Genomic DNA, 9,485 nt, shown 5'->3' with positions numbered 1-9,485 from the left:
GATAATATACTCAAGAACTATATTCAAATATCATATGAACATGTTAGAGAATGTTCATATGATATTTGAACATGACAAATTTAATAATATTGTTGTGATATGTTATATAAATAATTCCATAATAGATTATGATATGAAAATAAGATAGAATATGAAGGCAATGATCAAAGAATAAATTTACTTATAGAAATTTAGATGTTTGTTTATTAGTTTCAGAATATTGTATTATGTGTGACCGCGGCCTTCTATAATAAGAGGCCTTGACATCGCGCAACAAAGTTGTTAAACTGAAGGCCAATTCCTAATACTGTGTGGTTACATTTTCATCTTTTAACATTAGACAAAAGTGTTTGTTCGCGCTTTTTTAATAAATCTTTAAAATGTGATTGGTTTATAAATTAGATAGCCCAACATCAAGACGATAACGTTGTAAGGTTCAAGGCGTTAACTTTGTAAGGTAATAATATTGTCAAACTAACGATAAGTTTTTTTAATAATTAAAATGCCTTAAAAATGCCTTAAAAATGCCTTTAAAATGCTGTGTATCTCTTTGCAAGTCGAACTATCTCAACTACAACAAAAATATCAATACTCAACTACGACAAAAATATTAATTTATAAATTCCCGAAGAATCTAGAGGAGATAAAAAGATGTAGTGAAGCTATCCTAAGAACTGGTTTTATTGTTTTGAGACTATACAGCATTATGTCAACTGCATTGGCCAAATGAAGCACCTTTTAAAAGCAAATTTGGGAAGCAACGACCTTTAAACCCACCATCTGTTTTTAAAATATTCCGCCTAATTGTTTAGCCACACCAGCAAGTAAAGTTAGAAAAAATGTAACTTCAAGCGGTTCCCGAAGCATTTTACCAGATGAGTTAAATGATTTTCTAAAAGAGGATGAAATTATATTTGACGATATTTAATCTTTGTTAAGTGATAATAACGATGTTATTGTTTTCCAGCTTAATAAAAAAAGTTTACACATACAATTAAAAATGTAAAAACTTGGTGTTTCATTATTTATTTTAGTAATTTTCAATGATTATTCATTTGTAGCTAACCACAATGGCACAATTTGTAATATTTCATATTTAGCTGTAAACAAATTAAAAATACAGTTATCTTTCTAATATATAGATATATACTTTGTTATGGTTCTGCTTGTTATTGATACTATTTAATATTACATAAATATTCTTAATGAAATTTGAAATACGAAAAGCATGATTATCTTTTAACAGTTTTTTGGTTTTCTTTTTATATTTCCGTTTTTACTAGAGATTATTATTAGAAAACATGACTGCCATTACACCCTACCTAATATAAAAATATATCAATATAAGTAAAAGTGAAAGTTTAATCGGCCTTCAGTTTTTACGTCATTTTGCGCGATGGCAAGGCCTGTTATTATAGAAGTCTACATCATTGAAAAAGTAGGTTTTTACATTTTTGTTTTTGTTTTTTTGTTTAACTACTTATCCTTATTGATCTTTTTTTTTTAGGATTCTCCTTATGGGTTCAAGCTCATTACGCAAAATATGTGTTCAATTACGCATAATACGTTAGTCATTGTAAGTAATAAATTATGAAATAATTATTTGTGAAATATTGTAGTCATTAATGACTTCAAACTGGCTAATAATTAAAATTACTCGACTAATAAGGTTCCTTATTAAAATGGGTCTCTCTCTTTCTCTCTCTCTCTCTCTCTCTCTCTCTCTCTCTCTCTCTCTCTCTCTCTCTATCTCTCTCTCTCTATATCAATCTCTCTCTCTATATATATAAATATATATATATAAATATATATATATATATATATATATATATTTATATATATTTGTATTTATTTATTTTTTTTCAGAAAATGTTTGAAGAAAGTTAGAAGATACTAAAAACCTTGGTATTATACAAGCCGAAGCGATTTAATTAATTCAATTGACAAAAAACGGCGTGTAAATCGCAAAAGAAAAAATAATATTTTTAATATTCGTTTTGGATGTATTGATTAATAGCATTTATTTTTAAATAAATTCATTTTGCAACACGTTTTTTAATTTTATAAAATTTCGTCATAATAGTTTAAGGTAAATCCCACATAGGTAATAGGTGGAAAACATCACATGTAAAAGATCAAAAATGCTACACGTTTTGAATACCAAATGGGATAAAGTAGCAAATACCAGATTAAGTTAAGCCTCTCTGAAAGCTTCGATGATTAATTTTAAATTACTATTTAAGTAATTTTTAAATTAAAAGAATTTTAAAAATTATCATAGAAGCATTCGGACTTTCATTTGTCTAGTATTGACTACTTTTATACCATTTGGATTAAAATATGTGGCATTTAAGATCTATAACATGTCGTATCTTCCACCTATATCCCATGTAGGATTTACCACATAAAACCCATGTGGGATTTACCATACGAAACCCACATGGGACAAAATAATAATCCCCATATGGGTTACATATGGTAAAAACCCACGCGTATCCCATATGGGATTTACCATATGGAATCCATGTGGGATTTACCATATGAAACCCACATGGGACAAAATAATAATCCCCACATGGGTTACATGTGGAAAAAATCCACGCGTATCCCATGTGCGCTTTTTCACTGGGTTACAACGCCTAGATCACTTTCAGACGTTGTGCACGAAAGTTGGAGCAAAATTATAAAATAATTATTAGTAGATTAGTCAGAAGACCACTATGATCTTTTAAGAAGACCACTATAATCTTTTAAGAAGACCTCTATGGTCTTTAAATAAGACCAATAATCTTTTGAAAAGACCACTGAGATTTTTTAAGAAGGTCACTAAGATCTTTTAAATATTTAATAGTATCTTATAAATTATAAATCTGATATTATCTAGTAAATATTATATTATTTGGAATTATTAAGAACATTATCCGATAAATTATCGAAAAAAAGTGACTTGACTTCTTTCATCTTTATCAGCGTAAAGATGATAATCATTTACTAATTATTAATCATTAATGACAATTATATATATATATATATATATATATATATATATATATATATATATATATATATATATATATATATATATATATATATACATATATATATATATAAAGTGAATTGGTTTCTGCTTGTAGGCATAGGAAAAAAATTTTACTTTCTAACTTTGATTCCAGCGATTAGCAAATATCGGATCACGTACACTTGACGTCAGATGCCGTTGCAACGCTAAATTTGTAATTTTTATAACGGTTTTTATTTTACATTTGAATAATATGGCTGATAATTGCCGAATGGCATGAAACTTCAAGTTCCATTATAAAGTTGTATTTTCTCAATTAAAATATTTTAATTATATATATGTATGTATATATATATATATATATATATATATATATATATATATATATATATATATATATATATATATATATATATATATATATATATATATATATATATATATATATATATATATTATATTAGGGCCCTGCGAATCGGCATTTTTAGTTTTGAATCTTATCTCGAATCGAAGCAAGTCTTAATTTACGAATCGAATCAATCACGGATCAAATCAGCAATATTAGAAAATGCAAACTTAGGCATCTTTTTTCCTTTTTTTTTTTTAAAAAAAATAATCGTCTTAAAATTTTTTTTGCCGGAATATTTTTTTAAGCGCTTGTATGGGAGCAGTATTATAATTACTTTTGATTACAATTACTTTACTCTGGCTGAGATAAATAAAAACATTCTGATAGCATCTTAGCGTTGAATATTTGAAAAAACATTAACATTCAAAAAATAAATAGTGATTTAAAAAGATCGAATAATTTTCGATCTTTTTAAATACCTTTAAAGGCATTTGCTGTTTTTTTTAAAATATCTTTTAAAAAATCAGCAAATATCTTTAAAGGTATTTTTAGAAAAACCTTTAAAGATATTTGCTGATTTTTTAAAGAGTTTATAATAAAAGTAAATATTAACTTGGTTTAGTGGTTTTCATTAAAAACATTTATTAAAAAGTATTACAATTTTTTTATTTGTTCTAAAATTGAATTTGATTTCGAATTAGATGATATAATTTGTTAATTTTGTTTCCACTTCAGATCATTTGAAAATTTTCCTCCCAAGTCTGTCACAAAAATATTTTCTCAACTTCTCTGCCATATATTAGATAAGTATAGCTTTCGTTTTTTGTTCCATAATGCATAACTAGGCATTTGTCAAAATTAAAGAAAGTTAACCATTTTTGTGACCAAATAACAGCTTTATTCAAGTCAGCTTGAACCATTTCTACTTTTTCTATATTAACGACTGTTGATAAAATCATCATTAACATAAAGTTTTGTTAAATTTTGAAGGCAATTAGGCAAATCACTTATAAGTATCAAAAATAAATAAAAAAAAGAACGTTCCGAGCACGGATCCTTGACGTACACCACTTGGAATATTTTTCCATGTGGAGAAATCCACTCAAATAGTTTTCCGTTTACACCATATGCCTCCAGTTTTAAAATTAAACGTCTATGAGGTACCGTGTCAAATACCTTAGCAAAATTAATAAATAAAATCAAACGGTCATTTATTTACTAGAGTACGAAATGGAGTCTTGTGTTTTAGAGAGATTTGTTGTACATGATTTTGATTTTATAAATCTGAGCTTTTTTGACCATATTATTGTTTTGGATTTTAATGCATTAAAAATATGCTTTTCAAAAAATGGATTTTTGAATACAGAAACTTCAACTAATATTTTTTTAAAACAAATATTATTTTCAAGGTTTTTATAATTTTAGGCTTTTTTTGAGAGCCAGGTTGACCTACTTTTAAAGTTTTTTATTTACAGTGTTATTTTATCATATAGAACATATTTAGAGGTATTGAAGAAGAAATTTTAAAATTTTTCGTTTTGTATATATATATATATATATATATATATATATATATATATATATATATATATATATATATATATATATATATATATATATATATATATATATATATATATTATATATATATATATATATATTTATATATATATATATATAAATATATATATATATATATATATATATATATATATATATATATATATATATATATATATATATATATATATATATATACAATCAGTATAATATTCAATATAAGTATTAAAATAATACCTCTAAGTGTGTGCGATATTATAAAATAACACTTTCAATAAAAAAATTTTGAATAATATATATATTTAGAGTTGCTCCTGAGACTCTTAAACATTTAGAGTCCCCATTTTTTTTGAAGAAAAAAAGGTTCTTTAAAAGTTTCTTTTTCGTGTTGGGTCTAAAATGATGCAAAATTAAATAAAAATTTCAAAAATAATTCTGAATAACTGAAAATGCTTTTACCCATGAAAATATTTTTTTTGAAAATACGTATAAGTTCAATACCCCTAAAATCTTGAAACATTAAAAAATATAATAGCTACATTGACAATGTAAGTTTTATTGTTAGATTAATTGGCAAAATAAGAGAGAAATTGATTTGAAAAATGAACGCAGGGTTGGATAAAGATATTTTAAGGCCTGGCGCTGTAAAATTTAAGAGGGCCTAATGTGGAGGTTATCTAAAAATACTGAGTGGGAACGAGACAACACCATGGCGTAAGGGTCACTTTCATTTTGGTTCTATGTTTAAAATATCCTGACTTCAAATATGTTACTAATTTTTGTCTTAAAAAAGTTACTATTTTTTAAATGGTCAACCGAGTCGATTTCTTATTAAAATTTTTTTTTTTTGAAGATTTTTTTAACCTTGCAACCAATTTCAACACATTTAACCAATTTCAACACTTTTAACCGATTTCAACACATCTTTGAGGTTCATTTCGGACATTTTTGCTTATTTTTATGGAGTGACATGATGATAGAAATTGATACTTTACTGCCTCAGCGACATCTGTAAAAGCACAAGATTCAGCTTGTTTTTGTAATCGAGTAACAAAACTTAAAATACTTTCTTCTTCACTTTGTGTCCGTAAAAATTTAACGTTCATATGTCATATTCTTTCTTGATTTGAAAAATTGATCAAATTTTTTTTACATGATATTGTATTAGTTGTTATCGTTTCCTTTAAAAGTTTTGTATATTCCTTTTACATTTTTCCATGCTAAATTATTAATGCCTTCTTTTTTCTGGTCTTCCTACTCCCCCCTCCTCCCTCAAAAAAATAAAAAAGGCACAAGTTGACCTATTTTTTTATTAGAGTCTGGGGTTGTAGCCCATCAGTTTCCGCTATAATATGGGGCTGCTTAAAAAAAAAAAATTTTTTTTCATTAATCGTGGTTATACATTATTGGTGAAGATGTAAGTGTCTTGGTTAAAGGTCTCTAAAAATGTAAAGATCGCAGTGAACATTTGTGTAACTTACAAAAAAATTTATCAGATTTTAAAATTATAATTTTAATCTATGCTGCATTGTGGGTTAATATATTATTTAATATAAATTTATCAAAATTAGTCAGGATATTGTTAATGTTTATGAAAATTAATACACAATTTATATAACTTAAAATAGTTTAATATTTATATTTAAATTATTTATATATAGTATATCATTAGCACTTTATTTATCGCTAGGTCCATTGCAAGCCAGTGTTAAACATGTAAAATAATTATTGATAAAAATAACAAACTTCAAGTTATCGGAATTCTTTATCAGAATAAAAACATAATACTAATACTCAAAAATTTTCAAAAAAAAAAAATTAAAACTTGTTAGAGTGAGGGTCGAACGACTGCATAAAGAAAACTCAAGTAAAAAAAATGCAAATAATGCATTAGTGTCTTTCGATGATGCAAAAGACGCCGTTACGCTCTTGGCGAGACCTTACTTGTAATAATTGTTTCAGTTGCAGCCTTATATAACGCAAATTCTTTAAAAAATGTTAAGTTCGCTTATGTAAATACGTAAACATAGCTTTGAAGTTTGTCAAATAATTTTTTAAATGACTGGAAACCGCCATAAATCAAGGGGTTTCAAAACATCCGAAGGATTTATGATTAATAAAAAACGTTTTATAAGACTTTGTTTATTTATTAACAATTAAAAGTAAATTAACTTAACAGCTTGATTCCTAAGAGAACTAAATAGTAAAGCAGACATTAAAAAATAGTCACAATAAACTATTTTAATGAATTACTTAGCTTTTTTTTCTTCCGCTTCTTTTTGATTTTTTTTTTTTTTTTGTAAATCAACTAATAATAGATGTAGCATTGCAAAGTTTTTAACTACAGGTCATAGAGAACTTTAGAAGACACAGAACTTAAAGATGAAAACTTTGAATGTTAACGAGATAAAAGTTTTATTTAAAACTATATTATTATATTTATTGTTTAACTAGATATAATTATAGTTAAAGTTTGAGTCTAAAATAAAAATAAGTTTGAAATTAAAATAGAAGATTAAAAAGTTGAAAGAAAAAAAGTTAAAAAATAAAAAAACTACCTTGATATCTTACTTTGACTAGAACCACTCAGATAATACCCGCACCTAAGATACTAATGAATAAATCCTTGTTTCAAAGCTTAAATAAACATTATCATTTCGCAACGTAAACATAGATCACCACATGTTTCCCTCCCCACAAAAACTTTTTTTTTGTGATATGCAGGAAGTCCGAAATAGTTTAAAATGCATTCTCAGTTCAGGACAATTTCAGAATCTTCTCTATAAATAACATCCAAAACATGATGTAAAAATAAAATAAAAAATCATTTGACAAACAGGAAATGATCTGATTACAAAGTTTATCTTATGTTTCAGAAAATAAATAGAAGGTTTGTTATGTTGTCTTGATTGTAAACATACAAACATACATACATACATACATGCATACATATATATGTACATACATAAATACATAAATACATACATACATACATACATACATACATACATACATACATACATACATACATACATACATACATACATACATACATACATACATACATACATACATACATACATTCATACATGTATATATATATATATATATATATATATATATATATATATATATATATATATATATATATATATATATATAACATTTTAAAATTATTTAGGGGTTGCTCAAGACCTTAATTTTAAATTTGATTGCATAGAAACTTTCGTTTTTTCACAAAAAAGAAGTACATTTGTGTACAAGTACATTACATTTTTTCTTGGATTTTGAAAAAATACTAACAATTTTTATATGTTTATATACTATATTTTTAACAATCATTTAAGCATTATAAAATCAAATTGATGCAAACAAATATGCAAGCAAATAATAAAATCTAATACTTTTTTTTATTAGACCAATTAAATTTACTTTAAATAATGAACACATAATATAAACACTTTCAATGAACACTAATATAAACATTTTTACATTCTTTAAGTAAACAGATTGAAAGGCCACAAAGAAATTTAAAGAGCCGTTTATGAATAACAAGTTATTTGCTAATATTGCTTGGGTGCGAATTTATCAAAACTTTCTTAAACACGATTATTGCGTTAGTTTGGCGCAAGTAAAAAAATTTAACAATTCATATTCACGAAAGTTGCGCAGTTGCGTTTACATAGACGTGTTTTTTTTTCCGTTAGTTCAGGCAGTTATTGGCAAACACCTAATTGACATTCCCCAAACTTTTAATGAACTTGCTCTGCAATTTAATTAAGAAAAGTTAATTATGAGCGGCCGCTGGCGTAACCTTAAAATCACTAATTATTAAAAATGGCGTAATATTATTGTGATGCGTGTATAGTTCTAGTTTTAGATTGATATATTATTAGGCTGTTATACTAGTTAAATACAGATATATTTTGTTGATATCTCTGATTATTGACGACTTTATATAATCTTTAGCTTATTTTTAGTTATAAAAAGTATCCAACGGTATAAAACAATCATCCTAAGTCATGTGATATATCTAAATAGTTATTTTGTTTTCAAATACACAGAGTTTTTATCTTATACCTTACTTTTTTTTCCAAAAAGGCCTTAAAATGCTTTTTACCTATTTCGTAAAAAACTCAATTAAAAATAATCAATAGCAGAAACTCATTGTAAAACGTTTTTTATAAACAAATGATTTTTATGAACTTCTTCATAACTCTTCAAAAATATTTATTTCCTAACGCTTATAGACATTTATATCAGACAATTATATTATTTTTTTTAAAAAAGCCTAAGTATATTTTATAAAAGTTGCATTGATATACGCATGTAATATACAATATTTTAAACCAAAAATCAAAATCCTTTTGTATTTTGTTACTAAGTTACTTAACTTTAACTATTTTGCTTTTAAATACATGTCGAATTACATTGTCATATTAGGAACAAGCATTTTTTAACATTCTGTAAAACTTCAAGATGACATAATCATTTTAAATTACATTTTAAAGCTTTGAATGTTGAAACAGCTTATACGCATTATTAGACATCGCGTTT

General features: G+C 25.3%; 1 protein-coding gene and 1 long non-coding RNA gene across 2 annotated transcripts in view; one reads left to right on the top strand and one right to left on the bottom strand.

The window, feature by feature from the left end:
• Positions 1-2,049, top strand: part of LOC136079956 (uncharacterized) — a 5,683-nt gene extending 3,634 nt beyond the window's left edge. Inside the window, exons 2-3 of the long non-coding RNA XR_010638341.1 lie at positions 1,508-1,576; positions 1,867-2,049. This is a non-coding gene — a long non-coding RNA (uncharacterized LOC136079956). The remainder of the gene's footprint in view (positions 1-1,507; positions 1,577-1,866) is intronic.
• The window catches only part of LOC136080518 (uncharacterized), a 66,259-nt gene extending 58,494 nt beyond the window's left edge, over positions 1-7,765 (bottom strand). Inside the window, exon 1 of the mRNA XM_065797293.1 lies at positions 7,487-7,765. The gene's annotated coding sequence lies outside the window, so the exon portion shown is untranslated. The remainder of the gene's footprint in view (positions 1-7,486) is intronic.
• Between the last annotated feature and the right edge of the window lie 1,720 nt (positions 7,766-9,485).

This window comes from Hydra vulgaris, chromosome 05 (genome assembly GCF_038396675.1).
Source record: "Hydra vulgaris chromosome 05, alternate assembly HydraT2T_AEP".
Taxonomy (NCBI): Eukaryota; Metazoa; Cnidaria; class Hydrozoa; order Anthoathecata; family Hydridae; genus Hydra; species Hydra vulgaris.
The sequence above is the reverse complement of the archived record's forward strand: the minus strand, read 5'-3'. Positions and strand labels throughout refer to the sequence as shown.